Consider the following 17,077-nt stretch of genomic DNA (forward strand, 5'->3'; position numbering starts at 1 on the left):
GAGATCAACCAAACGCATCACTTTTTCATACTTTTCTATTATCTCTTGCTTTGTTTGTATGGACCAAAAAAAAAAAAAAACAATTTTCTCCTTTTTTTCTTTTCCTTGTTTCTAATTCACGTCAAACTATTGGAACACCTCATGGCCCGAGGGGCGAATGAGGACGCTGAATAGACATATCTATCACATATATCTATCTACCTGTCTATCTACACACATAGACACATACGGTAGAGGTCCCTCTTAGCCAATGGGAATTCCAAAAAGTTCAACCGAGGGTAACTTTAATAACACAAGATACAATACTTACTACGGTGAAAAATTTGAGGCAACAAAGGGAGCAAAATACATGGCGAAAACATGAGGGGATGTCTAGAAAATTCAATAATTGGTGCGAGCAAGCAGAGGAATAATCCGACAAGGAGTAGTCTGCTTGGCAGTCCTTAAATAGTCCATTGATTAAGATTAGAAACAGGTGCGCTGCAGAGGATCAACCTACTGACCCTACTGGACCAACCGAGAACAACAAAAACAAAGCATGACTACAACAAGAACAGACCATGACACCAGGATTGTACCTTTGGCTAAAATGCACTGCGAGATTCTAATTAAGGTAAGCCAATTTTAGGATAAAAAATTATAACTATAACGTAGTTATTAGCCAGCATTCAGTCGTAAACATCCGCTGCCGGGCTTGCAGTGAACATTGCTCTCACAGCCTGCAGCTTGGTATTTACTATTCATTTTGCATTTTAAAGTTACATTTGTTGTGTAAAGTGTTTAGAAGGGTGGGAACCATGTCAGGGGAGGGTTCACAACGGAGTAACAGAGGCGTGAATACCCCCCAAAAAATAAAAAAATAAAATAATAATTATAAAAAGAGTTGGCGGCACGGTGATCGACTGGTTAGCACGTCTGCCTCGCGGTTCAGAGGTCGTGGGTTCGATCCCGGCTCCGGCCTACCTGTGTGGAGTTTACATGTTCTCCCCGTGCCTGCGTGGGTTTTCTCCGGGTACTCCGGTTTCCTCCAACATTCCAAAAACATGCATGGTAAGTTGATTGGACTCTCTAAATTGCCCCGAGGTGTGATTGTGAGTGCGGATGTTTGTTTGTCTCTGTGTGCCCTGCGATTGGCTGGCAACCAATTCAGGGTGTCCCCCGGCTACTGCCGAAGACAGCTGGGATAATATCCAGCACGCCCCACGACCCTTGTGAGGATAAGTGTTATAGATAATGGATGGATAAAAAAAGTCAACCTCAATTTTGCAGTTTTTCACCTTTCACGGGGGGTTCTAGTCCCCACTGACCGCGATAAACGAGGGATTACTGCATTTGTTCCGGCTTACCATGTCCAACCGTAAGCCGGCCAAATCGGGGTTAACGTTTTCAGACGCACTTTCCATCAGTCGAGCGCTTTTCTTGTTCCTCTTTCAGATTATGTTTATTGTGATCCCAAAAAGTTCCAAATGACATTAAATCGTTTGTCAAAAAGGTTTTGTGTTGTGTAAGTCCAAAGTAAGTATTGTAAATGTAAAGGTACGTGTAAGTGTAAGGGTAAGTGCAAAAGACTATATGACCCTATCTGTGTATAGCAAACATTTTACTTCCCTCTTGCACGTCCATTTAAACACACCTGATATGTGCACGTCAATCAGTGAACAATCCACGAGTCTGCCACACCAACAAAACATAGGGGGAGTAATCATTCCAAATCACAAAAGTACATAAATATCTATAGTAAATTTAATATAATAATATATAATTTAACCTAATCCAAAATAAAGCAATGTGGCAAAGAAAGTAATGTGGCACCAAAAGCATTTTATGGCTAGAATCAGCCGATCCTCCCTTAAACGTATATAGTTGGTTCAAAACGCTGCCGCTCACCTTTTAAATAGGACAAGTAAGAAGGAGTACAAAACTCCCTACACTCCCACCCGATGCTTCAGGTCAGCTGACCAGCTACTTCGGGAGGTACTAATGTCTAAGTGGATGCTCAGATGGGAAAGGGCTTTTTTCTGTTGCTGCTCCCAAACTATAAAGTGACCCCCCTGGTACACATTAAGACAAGCTAAAAGGAAAAAGCAGGGGCCATTGGGATGAATTGCCTCCAAACACCTAAGGTACAGTGTATGTCGTCTCGCTATCTTTACGCGATCCCAAAGCAGACTGGTGAAATTGAAGACAGCGGCTTGTCTTTCACAGTCATGTGTCCTAATCTAAGAATAGTTCCATGCACTTGTCCATGCACATGCAGTACCAGAGGGCCTCTGCATCTCACTGCATCAGCGACAACGTGTCAACATCATCCTTGAATACGCCTCACACGGTCACATGTACGCACCAGGCAACAAGCTCTATTTTGGCCACAGACGTAAGTCTCGTCCCCACTCCCGTTTCACTTCACGAACTAGAATGGATCGCTTCTCTCCTCCCCCCCTCAGGGGGTGGCGAAGCTGCCGGGTTGTCAGGCTGCAGAGTCCTCCGAGACAGGAGGGGGAAGGTGCTCCCTCGGTGGTGGATCGGGAGCAGAAGAGATTGCAAAGTTGAAGAAGTAGACAGGGGCTGTAGACTACGGTCAAATTTAACCCCACGAGTAGGAAGGAAAAGCAGAAAGTCCAAAGCCACCTTTCTCTGACCTAATTCCTTCTTCCTGAGAGCCATATATTCTCAGACAATTCAAGCGGATACAACACATTCACACACAAAAGCCGCGTCGTTCATTTTACTGCCATCTCTGCTGCAATTCCCTGATAAGAAAACGGACAATCAAACTTTATCGTCTGACGACAAAGAGTTTTTGTCTGCTGGGCAGCCACAGGCCAGTCTGCAGGGCCTAAAGGCTCGGGGGCACTGCAAAGTAAAAGCTCCAGGACTTAGAATAGAGATGTTAACTTATGATGCAAGACAACAGTCTTGCATCATGCTACACACAAAAGCACTTTGTGTATCCAAAAATAATGCGCAAAACCAAGCAAACATCAGCTCACAAGTGTTTAAACTTTGCCAAATATATGCCCTTATTTCTATTCTCTTACATATGCGTGGCAGATGTTTGATCAACATCAGGTCTTTTACAAAAATTATTGTTATTATTACTATTGTTATTGATGTTCAAGGTGATTTCACTTTTTTTACATTCATAAAAGCAATATTACTTAAAAAGCAGAATCTGAATTTGATATTATTCACTTGGAGCTGTCATTCACAAATTCGCCCTATCAAAGAGGCAGAAAGGAAACGGCACCGGCCTATTTAAAGTGTTTGTTAGTTTGTGTGTGCGTGTGTGTTTGTTCGTGTCCATCGCCTTGCTCTTGCGGCCAGCCTCTCTCTGGGGTCCATCTGTGTAACCATAGAGATTGGACAGTCCCCATCTCTGTCTGTTAATCTAGCCTTCCCTTTGGGCTGCAGCGTGTGTGTTTGGGTGTGTGTGTGTGTGCGTGTGGGGGTGGGTGTGTGTGCGTGTGTGGGTGCACGTGTGGTTTTCCCACAGGCAACAACGCACAGGTTCGTGGTGATGTGTATAGGAGCTCATTAATTTCCCTTAAATTGCTACTGGCTACCACCCACTGTCCTGAGGATAATTTTTCTTTTTTTTTAAGTGCATGTAGGTCTGGGTGTGTGCGCGTGTGTGTGTGTGTATGGTGGACAAGGGAGTGACATGCACATGGCAGTTGCTCTCAATTGAGCCATTGCAACATTGCACACATGCGTACAAGGACTGCATATTGCAGAATTGCTTCGAAGTACATCAAGCATAAATAATGCTATTTGATGTAAAATTCAGATGACATGCAATTAGCACTTATTCAGGAGCAAGAAAAAAAAAACAATTTCGCAGTTAAGTGTTTGATAAAAACAACACAAGTGACAGGAATTAGACACATTTAGTACTTGATCTGTAAGACAGTCTTTACTGTCATGTTAAACATGGTTTATATTATTTAAGATGACTTGTGCGTTAAGTACGGCTAGGCGATATGACTGAAAAGTATATCACGATGTCAGAGCTGGGCACTCGACCCTTTTTTGCCGGTCCACCCTTGACCTGGGTACCCTTCCGGCCGCGACCCTCCGCCCATATTCATAAACATTGTCGGCCACCGCCCCCTTCCGCCAATCCCCCACACACACACACAAAAAAAACATCCGTGATTGACGTAGTCGCGGGAGGGATGCTAACGGCAGAGGCTTTTTAAAGATCATTAGCTGGCTAATTTACAATTCGAACCCGCTGTGGACACGCTTCAAATGCGCCAGCAGTTCTTACCAAATGCTTACTTGCATTGCGAGCCCCGGGGTTGGATTTGTCGTATTGTATTTGGGTCTAACAGACGGCCAGAAGTCGCATTCAACAAGTTACTTATTTTCCACACTTCCCCTCCTTCATACTTCCCGGCCTTCAAAATAAAAGCATGCCAGCAAACCACTATACACAGCAGGTTTGCTACGGCGTATTTCCGGAAGTAGGGAAGACGAGACAGAAGAAGTGCATGAACTCCACCTTGATGTGCCAGCGACATCCTTGAGTGCTGCACGCAGCTTGACTATACTCGTGGACACAAGTTGTTTTGAAACAGTTTCGTTCCAAGTCGGGGGAAGTCGCTTCAAAAAGACAGCGACAACAATGGATATCGTGCCTGCTACAACCATAAAGGGACCAAGATGACTACACAATGCATTGAATTTTATTGCGAAAACTGGATCTGGAAGGTGGCGGCTAAGGGGGAAGTGGGTGAGTAGCTTCTTTTTACACAGACGCCGCTGCCAAACTAGTTTGCTTTGCAGCAGCAACGAGCTGCGTGGTGCATTCTCTCCTCCGTGTGGGAAACTGTATGTCATCGCAACATGTGACATAATGGACCGATCAGAGCAGCAACAATTCCTGATGTGTGCATGGCATGTGTTGCAGACCTGTCGCCAACAGCACAATGCATCGGTCATGTGAATCAATGCGGCAGTTGTCCGAATTGCAATTACTACAATGTCATCCGCAATCCCAAAGTTGTGAGTAGTGTGAAGGTGCACATTTTGATCTTTTTATAAAAGTAGGGCAAAAATATTAGAAACATGCACAGCAGTGCACCATTGCAAACCGCGATTATAAACATTGTTCAATCAATACCACTCTGGCAATGTAATAAAGAATAAGCATTATTATAGGAAGATACAGGTTATATATATTGGACTTCTCGATGCTGTGCACGTGCACTTCATATTGTTGCTAGTGTGTCGAGAGGCATTTCTGTGCCCATATGCAAGATAAAATAAATACAGACCAACTGTCTCTCTTTCCTGGTCAGCACAATAGTTGAGATGCAGATAGGAGGTGTTATCAAGGGGAGTGCTTCGTCTCTCAATGAACCCTCTCTGCTGACAAGCCTGCACTGTTCTTTTTTTTTTTTATCAGCTCACTCTTATTTCAGACTGCAGCGTCACTATCTGATCAGCAAAATATTTCCGCGCAGGTGGATGCTGCTGATGATGGCGATGATGATGTCAGCCTTTTTGGCAGTGGATTAGAGGACACAATGAAGGGTGGATAAGAGAAGGGACAACAACAGAGTGTGTTGAGTTTACTGATCAGGGCTGCTTCCTCAGTGATGACTGTCTTTAAAACGCTCTCTGAATATGAGAAGTGTCTTTTGGACGCTCTGTCATTTTCGTTCATTTTTGGCAACCCTACGCCGTTTGCTTGCATGAGAGATCAGTTGCTAAGCATTAGGGAGTCTACTCTGACTTTTCCCCCCAACCTACACAAGTCCACAATTTTTTTCAGAGATAATAGCTGGCAGACTATACAGAGTATGGAGATGCCGTCGGAGAACGAGGGTGAAACGAGTCGGCGTGCTAGTCGAACTCCGACAGGGATGAGTTTGAACGCCGCTCCTATTGATCCATCTTGCTAATCTACGTTCTCTACCAAACAAGATGGATGAACTTCTTTTCCAAACAAGGACCCACAAAACCTTTGCACGATCTGCCGTGCTCTGCGTCACTGAAAGTTGGCTCAGCGAGCGCATCCTAGTCACCGCGCTACACCTACCTGGCTTCCGTGTTCACCGAGCAGACCGTGTCACGAAACTATCAGGAAAGTTAAAAGGTGGTGGAATATGATTCTACACTAATGACAAATGGTCACACACACACTGCAGCCCGGACTTGGAGTCGCCAATTCTAAACTATAAGCCATTCTATTCACCGTGTGAATTCTCCTCCTTCGTACTCGAGTGGTGTTTACATCCCACCACAAGCTAATGCTAATTCAGCGCTACAAATGCTGGCCGACCAAATAAACAAACTCGAGCAAAAGCACCCAGAATCACACTTCATCATCCTGGGTGATTTTAATAGAGCAAACTTAACCATGAACTACACAGATACAAGCAGCACATTCATTGTTTCACCAGAGAAGGCAACACTGTGGGCCATGGTTACACTACACTAGACAAGGACTCATACCAGTCTGTTGCCCATGCTGCGTCAGGCTTGTCTGATCATTGTTTAATAGACTTAATCACTACATACATGCACATACTCAAATGTGAAAGATATGGACTGACGAAGAAAAACTGGAACTACAGAATTGCATGGACTGCACTGACTGCGGTGTCTTTGAAAGTACTGACTGGGGTGTCTTTGAAAGTTCAACTGACAGCCTGGACGAAGATAATGAACCTGTAACATCATACATCAGTTTCTGTGAGGATGTGTGTTCCAACAAAGACCTTCCGTTCGTTCGGCAATATCAAGCCACGATTCACTGCCAAACTCAGTCAACTTAGAAAAGCGAAAGAGGCCGCCTTTAGAAGCGGAGATAGGGCATTGTACAAATGGGCCTGAAAACAGCTGACAAAGGAAATTAACATTGCAAAGATAAACTATGCAGAGAGGCTGAAAAAACTGTATTCTGCTAACGACTGCGTCCATGCGGGATGGCCGGAAATCAGTTACAATCTACAGGAGATCACCGCCCAAGCAGTGAACAATAATCGACTGGCTGATGATCTAAACATGTTCTCCCGCAGATTTGAAAAGGACACCTCCACTCCCAACAACCGCCCACCCCCACCAGCAAGTTCCTCATTCACACCGCAGACTCTCCCTCATGCACTGGCGATCCACGAACAGGAAGTGAGACAGTTCTACAAGCAGCAGAAGATCAAGAAGGCTGTAGGGCCGGATGGGGTGTCTCCCTCCTGCCTTAAAGTCTGCACCGACCAGCTGGCTCCCATATTCACACAGATCTTCAACAGATCCCTGGAGCTGTGTGAGGTCCCATCCTGTTTCAAACAGTCCACCATCATCTCAGTCCCCAAGAAACCTGCGAGATCAGGACCGAATGACTACAGTTCTGTCACTCTGACATTTATCCATCCATCCATTATCTATACCGCTTATTCTCACAAGCTAGCGGGTAGCCGTTAATGTATAACATTAGTAGCAAATATTCTGAAACAAAACCTATGTAAATATACGCGTATCCATGTATACGTATACATATATACCCATGTATATACACACTTACATACATCTACATATACAGTATGAAGAAACACTCCTATAGCCTGTACATAGTACAGAGGAAAAATAAGTAACAGTACAGCATTGAATAAAAATACAGTAGTGGAGTATGTTGAGTATTGCATAATATAAGCTCAGGTGCAGGACTGCACAATTGTACTAATGTCCGCCAGATTGTAGAGACTACCCAATGTTCTTGTTCAACAGTCTGACAGCAGCAGGCAAGAAGGAGCGGCGGAATCTTCAAGAAGCCGGGGTACATCCATCAGGCACAGCCAAGAATACCAGCAATAACAAGGCATTTACACACAAATGCACACTAATTAGACAAAGTACCTGTGAATATTAATTTGGCTGGACAAGTTTCTTTGACAGGATGCAGATTGCGCTGCAACAACATACAACTTGAATTGGTTCGGTGGTGGGAAAAAAAATATTTGAGAAGGAATCATCATTCCCAGATGAGGTGGTCTAACAAGTGCCAGACAAATCAATCACCCCACTCCCATTGGGTTTTGAATTACACTGACATGTTCAGTGCACACGGAGGCACTACTAAAAGAAAGAAAAAAAAAATTCAACTGACCGAATCTGTCAGACAGGGAATTTAGAGTGGAACATAAATATGACACAAAAAACAACCTTCCTATTTTGGACCTATCAAGTTAAATGCTTATACAGCATAGTCAATAAACACAGACACCGGAGATTTTGCCAGCCAGAATAAACAGTGTAACACACCAGCCACTCGCTCACAAACACCTTCCACTGTCATCATCCCACTTGTACCTAAAACACTGCTATTTCACGTAGTTATGAAGCTACCTACGTTAACCATACACAGTACTTAATAAGTTTAAAACAACACTGACGGGTAATGGCAATGGGCATAGTAGATGGAATGTGGTTAAATGACCTTTAATTACAGTACAGGTTTTTGTAAAAATAAAAAATAAAAAAGTGGAACCTCTAAATTACCATGCCCTTGAGGTGGTGTGATTCAGAATTTTACCAAGATTTCATGGAAAATGATGCTGTCACAAAATACTTGAAGTGTCATTTTCCTGTTCTTTGGCTTTATTGGTCTTTTTTTTTTTTTAATGCCGCCACAGGACAGAACAATGACAGCAAAAAGACAAATAACACGGTAACCATAGACATGGAAATGGAACATTTTCGAAAAATATATTCCTTTGCACTTAGAAAATGTATACTCTGTTAATTCTAAACTCCTACATTGTTTTGTTTTAGCGTGAGGATAACAAGTTAGAACCTGTCCCTTTCATTCTGATATTGTATTGTAAGTGGCCAGCATAGTAAATTGTTAATTGTGTTCGGGCTGTTGTTGCGTGTTCCGGTAATGACATTAAGTGACGTCACACGCCAACGTTGACACATGCCTGTCTGCCTGTGCACTGTGTATGAGTGGGGTCGTCAGGTGGCGATTAGGTTATGGGCTGGCAGAGGAAAAGCACAATGTAAATGCATTGGTTATTTAATTTCTCTCTGTGTTTTATTGTACCTGACTTTTGGGGCATGTGTTTGATTGCCGAGCGCAGTTGTTTTGGCGTCGGCTGGTTGAGAGCAGAACGAAGGGAGGTTCGCACCCTTGGTAAGCGAAGCGAGGTATGTGCTGGCTGGTGGAGTGTTGGCTTTATTTACGTGTATGGAAAATCGATTTGACAATTGAATGTATGTAAATGTGTGTTTATATGGTAACTGTAATACGAATTGTATTTTGTATGTTTTAGTTTCACGGTGCTCGAACTCGAAGGAATAAAGTTTTGCACCTGTAGAACGTAACACTGTCTTTTTATTGATGCCAAGGGCAGCTACATGTATTCTTAATTTGTGTGAGTCAAAGCACGATGTCTGTGGGTGGGGGGCATGGCAGTTGCATGAGGTGCTTGATAAGTGCATCTTCAGGCATGTACACTATATATAACCTCGTCGAAGGGGAAATAGACCAACACTTCTTAGAAGCAGCCCCCAGGTTGTATTTGACCAGGCTGACAAATTTTTAAAAAATGGCTGGACTAAGCATGGCCGCAAGTCGATTTTAGTCCGACTCATGCATGTGACGTGCTCGCGAGGCGGCAAAATTTCATCTCAGTCTACTCGGTGATAGGCTTCTTTTTAGGCTTCTTTCTACACCCGCGTCGGCGTGAGCGACAATTGATGTTATAGGGATTGTGGTATTGCCCCCCAGCACCCCCCGCCCCCTCTTGTAATGGTATGCCCCAGTTGCAGGTGGGAGGCATGTGATGTGACAATGAGGAAATATAAACATGCCTGAATGCACGTTGCTGTCTCACGTCTCTTCTTACACAAACAACTGCCACATTGATTCACATGACTGACGCATTGTGCTGTTGGTGACAGGTCTGCAACACATGCCACGCACACATAAGGATTTGTTGCTGCTCTGATCGGTCCATTATATCACATTTTGCGATGACATACAGTTTCCCACACGTAGAGGATGCCCCACGCAGCTTGATGCTGCTGCAAAGCAACTAGTTTAGCAGCGTTGTGTGTGGAAAGAATTTACTCACCCACGTTCCTCCTTAGTCGCCACCTTCCAGATCGTTTTCGCAATAAAATTGAATGCATCGTCTAGTCATCTCGGTCCCTTTATGGTTGTAGCAGGCAAGATATCCATTGTGGTCGCTGTCTTTTTGAAGCGACGCCCCCCGACTTGTTTCAAAACAGCTTGTGTCCACGAGTATATGTATTATTATTATTATTATTTTTATTTTTTTGAGTATATTCAAGCTGCGCACAGCACTGACTCAAGGATGACACAACCACATCAAGGTGGAGTTCATGCACTTCTCTGCGTCTTCCCTATTTCCGGAAATATGCCATAGCAAACCAGCTGTGTATAGTGGTTTGCTGGTATGCTTTTATTTTGAAGGCCGGGAAGTGTGGAAAATAAATAAATAACTTGACTACGACTTCTCGCTGTCTGTTTGACCCAAATAATTATACAATACGACAAATCCAACCCCAGGGCGAGCAATGCAAGTAAGCACACGGAGTTGGCTACTGGCGCATTTGAAGCATGTCCACAGTGGGTTCAAATTGTAAATCAGCCAGCTAATAATCTTTAAAAAGCCTCTGCCGTTAGAGCATTTCTCCCGCGGCGACGTCAATCATGGATCCTTTTTTTTTTTTTTTTGGTCGGAGGGCGGAATGGGGCGGGGGCCGACAATGTTTATGAATATGGCTGTTGGGTCGCGGCCGGAAGGTTACTCAAGTCAAGGGTGGAGGGTCGCGGCCGGATGGGCAAAAAATGGTCACGTGCCCAGCTCTGCCCAAAACATTAAGTGTTAGAGTAGCAACCCGTTACCACTAAGTCAAGCTACCGACGTAGCAGCCATTGCCAATGTCATTTTGTGTACAGTGCTAATGCTAGCTTAGTATTACTAGTGCGAAACTGGATATGCATTCTCTATGACTATTTATCCAAACTATGCACTTTTAAAACAGCATACCATTATGAATAGCTATGTTTGAGAATCATGCTTGTGAACGTAAATTAGGGGCGTGGCTTTTGTAGAAGACTGGGGTTGGTCAGTAAAGTGAGGCTACATTCAAATCTTGCTAGCAGTTTTAACAACGCAAATTCCCCCTTTAATTCTAATGTCAATCAGCCTTTGCAAATTGATGTTTTTTTTTTGTTTTTTTTTTACCTTTGGGGCTCCACTTTGTTACACATGTTGATCTATGGCACTGGTACGGTACTACTGTACGTCTGTTGTCAATGAGGCTGAACATTTGATTTGACTATTGAAATGATGCAAGTCAAGACAGTTACATTAACAATAGTTGCAGTACTTCTTACCAGATAATTAAGCTGCCTATGCTACATTAAATGGCCAATTAGAGCTGGTTAAAAACCTGCTAAGGCCAGGTAATGTAACCCTGAAATAAAAACACACACACACACACCCACACATGCACACACACGCGCATTATTTAAGGATGTTGGTCAAGTAGGTGGCCATAAAAAGCAACAGGCTGGCCGCCATATGCTTCTTTGCTTTTCCAAGACAGCGAACCCGGGGGAAATTAAACGACGTCTATAATCCCTCCTTGCTGTTCCAAATCAAAATCCCATGACTGAATTTAAGAGCTTTAATAATGCTGTGCATTTATGGGCGTGAAAGAGAGAAGGACATAGTGGAAGTAACAATGTGAAGCCGAGTACGTACAGATGAATATGTATCGCGCCACAGCAGATGGGCTGGCTGCAGTGTTGTGGGGCGACAACATGATTTGACAATGTGAGGCTCACATTCAAATGTGGAATTTGCGTAGCACTGACACTTCCAGACCATGCATTAAAATGTGTTTGTCCCACTACAAGCAGAGCATCTGCTTGAATAACGAAAGCTATGGAATGCTGCATACTTGAGTTGTTCTGGACTCTCACCTTTTCTCTTTCTCTGGCATCAAATCTTAAGTTATTTTCTTGCTAAACTTACTGGAGGATAAAATAAAATGGAATAAAACAAACAAAACAGCTGAGTGCAAATGATTTGGCTTTCAGCACACCTGAATTTATCTCATCCACAAACAAATAACTTGCTTCATTGATTTGCCTCATTGTGAACAATGGAGGGATTACAACTAAGTACCATGCTGGTTGTAATGGCTGTTTATTAGCCAGCCTTTGTAGGGATTAGCAAGGCGGGGAAAGCTCTACTTTAGCATCGTAGCCTAATAAAATAGTCTTCATATAGAGAGACTTTTAGGTGCAATGAATATAAATGAGTGACTGCAGAACAAGTTGAGTAAATGAAAACCATGTATCACGTTGACAGAGGACGCTCCATCTGTGGGCTGACTGCTGCTTGGCAACATACGTGCTCATTTGGCTCTCATATTGCCTGAAGTCTTAATCACAATACATTTGCCTTGCAAAATTTAAGCACGCATGTCAATAAATGAAGGTGTTCATGAACCCAACCTCTGTGAATCTACAAGGAGCTGCAGGAGATGGAGGATGAGGTTGCTTAAAAAAGCCTTAAACACATATAGTGTGACGGAAAATTATACTTCAAATGGTAAGGTGGTGTAAAACAGTGAAAGTGCAGAGAAGACGTGGGCAAAAATCCAGAGCAAAAAATGCTGCGCAAATATTCAGATTTCAAGAGGGCGATTGGGGCTTAAATAAAGTAATAAAAACAGCTGTTCTTGTAAAGTCAAAAGAACATGAATGGACTTTCAGAACTCAATAGTTCTGGCATAGGATGTGCACGTGGTGGGAGGGTAAAACAGACGGGGCGGGGGGGATGTCAACGGCATCATAAAAAACGTTTTTTCTTCTTTACAGTCATGTTTATGTACAGTAATGTAATGTGAAAGGGTATTTTTGAGTGGATTTCCAGCTCATAGGTACCCTCTCAGAAATTGGGGAGTCAATTTCTATCAAGGCCTGCTAACAGATTAAGCCGTTGAAATTTAACCATACTGAATAAAAATGTATAGGCAACACTTTTTGTTTCCATTTTTTCACAAGCTAAACTGTATGTCTAAATCTGTTAGTGAGCACTTCTCATTTGCCCAGATAACTCATAGATATGGCAAATTGAGACTGCATTATTTGAGTGACCTTTTATTTTGGGCAGACCAAGGTACACCTGTGCAATAATCATGTTATCTAACCAGCATCTTGATATTCCACACCATTAAAGTGGATGGATTATCTTGGCAAAGGAGAAGTGCTCACTAACTCTTATTCAAAGAGATTTATGAATAACTGTGTATACAGGTACAGTACCAGTCAAAAGTTTGGAAACATGGTCATTATTTTAAAAATTCCTGAATTGTAGATTCATGCGTAAATCACCAACATTATGAAGAAATATTAATAGAATTATTTGGTAAACAAAAATGTTAATCAAAACAGAATGTTTTATCAAAATAGGCACCTTTTACCCAGAAAACAGCTCTGCACGTCTTGGTGTTTCCTCACTCAGCTTTATGGTTTGCATGATGCTTTATAACCTGGAATGACTTCCAGTTCACAGCTCGGCATTATCAACAGTTTTGCTTGAATTTCATGACCTCTTAATGTGTTGGAGTTTGAATTTGAAAGTGTTTCCAAACTTGACTGGTACTGTAAGTGTTGTTAGTTGGTTGTTAGCAGGATTTGTGCCCATCTTAACAGTAAAGACCGGCTAGTTCTTGTCAAATCAAGCACTACTGATTGCAGGAATGTTGCCTGCTGCAATATAGAAAGATGAAGTCAAAGACATTGTGTTCTCATTTTGGAGCTTTTCTTGTTTTAAGTATACATTGGAGTAGGTATTACTACAATAAATATACTCTTGATGTTTATAGTGGGAAACAATAGGATGAATTACATCCATAAAAGTAGTAAATAGAATTCATTTGTACATTGTACAAGTTAGATTGAACAAGTAGGAGGGAGGGAAGGGGCGGAGCTATGGGTAGGCCTGGGTGGTCACAGGCCCACCCAGATTGACTGTCCACCCTGTGAGATTCATGAAAAAATTGTATACTTTAAATGTTTTGATTATTATTAAATTATTTTTGAATTTCTGTTTCCTTGTATGTGTTTTTTTGTTTATTTTATTGAATATTAAGAATGGCATAATTGTGGTTGTCTAAGGAAGATCTGAACTTCATATAATTCGGTTTGTCATTTAATTTGAATGTATGATGTGTCGGGACAGGAGGATTGTGCGGAGTGAGAGAAATATCCAGGCTTCCTTTCCTATATAGGGAAAGGATGGTGCCTAAAGGGAAGCATAAGAAGTAGCAAGGTGGCCAAGTGAGTGCCTGACATGTCAATCATTCTAGTCCTCTGGGATGCGAGGTACGCAGTAGGATACTGGTTGAGCTGAGAGGTTCAGTGCACACAGAGAGCTTGCTTTAAAAAAAAAAAATCCAGCTGTCCGACAAGGAAAATAAAGATGAGCAATTTCCATAGCCTAGTGTTTATGTGGAAGTGTAGGTTGCTTGATTCTGACCATTTTATGTATTTTTTCTCACATCAGTTAGCTCACTGAAATGACTGGATGAGTGCGATAATGCATCATGGCTCTGCAGTTGCCATTTCAGTTGGTGGCAAAAAGTGTAAACAAACGGGATTTTGTGGCAAACAAGGCTTGAAGTACCTTGTCATGATCTGTTTTTGTTGATTTGTTTTTTATTGTTTTTCCCTCGTCCATGTGTATGTTATTTCTTGTCTTACTCTGTTTGTGTTTACACTTGTTCTTGTCAGTCCAGTCCCTTGTGTCTAGCAATCAGCTCCCTCAACCACTTGTGTCTGGTCCAGGTGTCATATCAGTCATATCAGTTGTCCTGCATTTAGATTCCTGCTCTGTCAGTCTGCGTCTGTTCATCGTTATCTCTTTTGCTGTTGTCGCCAGTTACGTTTCCCTTCCCATGTTGTGTTTATTCCCAGACTTTTGTTTGCTAATTTGAATGTTGTTGTTTTTTTTTGACTTGTTAATTAATTATTCATTGAATTATGAATTAAACAGTGTCTTTAATGCATTTTAGTCTGAATTTTGACCGCACCACAGTGCTGAGACAGCACGTATTAAAGTCTTAAATAACGTACATCTCAATTATGATGCCTTCAAAAACACAGTCTTTGTATTACTAGACCTCAATGCTAGACACGGTTATACAAGTGAACAAAGATCACATGCGGGGTTCCACAAGGGTCCATTCTTGGACGCCATCTATTGAATATCTACATGCTGTCCCTTGCTCAAATTATGGAGTATCACATCTCTTATCATACTTATGCAGATGACACGCAACTTTACATTTCAGTGTCATCACATGTTTATACTCCCTTACTTTCATTAAGTAAGTGTATTCATCAAATTAATGAATGGATGAACCAGAATTTTCTCCAGCTTAATCCAGAAAAGACAGAAGTGATTGTTTTTGGACCCTAATTCCATGTCATTGAAAGCTACAAATCAGTCCAGAAATCTTAGTGTATTTATTGACTCAGACCTGAGTTTCAACAACCACTTAAAAGCCTTTACTAAAATTACCAATTATAATTATAATGCCAATTACCACCTGAAAAACATAGCTCGAATTAAGGGCTCTCTGTTTCAACCAGGCATATAAAAACTTGGTCGTGCTTTTATTTTCAGTAGACTAGATTACTGTAATCGTGGCTTTACAGGTCTTAATAAAAAATCTGGCAAATGCAGCTGATCCAAAATGCTGCCACCAGAGCCCTTTCAAACCACAGGAAACTGGACCACATCACACCTGTCCTCAAATCACTACACTGGCTTCCAGTGAGTCAAAGAATAGATTTTAAAATCTTGCTGCTGGGCCATAAATCCCGAAAGGGTCTTGGACCAAAATACATGAAAGATGTACTAGTACCCTACAAAACACCCAGACCACTAAGGTCATCTGGGACAGGCCTCTTTGTGTGTTTGTGGTGTCTTAATATTTTGTTTCTCTTACAGTAATGCTGTATGCAAAGCACTTTGAATTGTCTTGTACATGAAATGCGCTATACAAATTAACTTGACGCGCCTTGCCTTACATTGTTGTCATGTAAACATTGCGGAACATCTACTGTTAAAAGTGAGTCCTAAGGGACTAATGGGTGTGGTTCTGTTGTTCTAATATAGTCTGGCCCTGGCTGACCAAACGCATGATTTATGGGCTATTGGGAGATAGCTGAACCACTGAATGATTCCATCTCATACGCAGCAGGAGACGTTTTAGGTGTGGACCATGCCTCAAACAACCCAAGAGGGAGTTTGGGAGGAGGCGAGAGTGACACATTCAAGGTGGTGAAAAATGTCAGTGCATGGGGGGGGGGAACAAGAGAGGGCTGAGTAGGAGGAAAAGCAATGAAAGCAAAAGGGGCGGACACACGGTGTAAAAGAGTGATGAGAAAGGAGAGGATAGACGACACGAAGGCCGCGAGGAGGCGGGCCTGTACAGCGTTGGTATTCCCCTTCAGCACTAGCTTCAGTTGTCTTTCACCCTATCCCATCCTCAAAATCTCATCTCTTATTAACAGCCATGCTCTAACTGAGGATATCTGTGGGAGATTTGTACAAGAGGAGCAGCTGGGTGGATTTAGAAAATGGTGGCAAACAAACAGATGGCCCCGGTGCATGTATGCATTAACACTTTTCCTTTAATGCAAAGTGTTCAAGTGTCACATTGCTGTATTGCGATGCTTCAAATTCTCTACGCTAGGTTTGCCATCCAGGATCATGTGACAAGATGACATAATTAGTCAAGCACCAGTGACTGTGGTTTAGATTTGACTGCTGTTCTCAGCCTAAGACAATGTGTTTGATAAATGGATTGTTTTTCCTGTCGTGGTGAGAAGCTTGATGATACATTAGATGTCTGCAGCATGAGGGCACCTTGAGAGATGCTTTGTCGACTGTGAAAACCCTGCGATAAACCCATTTCCGCTTTTTGAACTGTTATTGTTTTACCTCAGAAAATCATTGAAGCTCATTTTGTTAGATTTTCATCTCCCTGGGTTTTGCCATGTGCGTATGCGCAATTTCCT

At 42.4% G+C, this 17,077-nt stretch overlaps 1 protein-coding gene and 1 long non-coding RNA gene across 2 annotated transcripts in view; one reads left to right on the top strand and one right to left on the bottom strand.

Annotated features, from left to right (window-relative positions):
• schip1 (schwannomin interacting protein 1) overlaps positions 1-17,077 on the bottom strand; it is a 298,684-nt gene that overhangs the window by 84,518 nt on the left and 197,089 nt on the right. The window lies entirely within an intron of this gene.
• LOC147145096 (uncharacterized) lies at positions 485-9,327 on the top strand. Its single transcript, XR_015087502.1, has 2 exons — positions 485-613; positions 7,029-9,327. It is a non-coding gene; the product is annotated as an uncharacterized LOC147145096 (long non-coding RNA).

This window comes from Filicampus tigris, chromosome 7 (assembly GCF_054856515.1).
Source record: "Filicampus tigris isolate MCC_2025a chromosome 7, RoL_Ftig_1.0, whole genome shotgun sequence".
In the NCBI taxonomy this organism is placed as follows: domain Eukaryota; kingdom Metazoa; phylum Chordata; class Actinopteri; order Syngnathiformes; family Syngnathidae; genus Filicampus; species Filicampus tigris.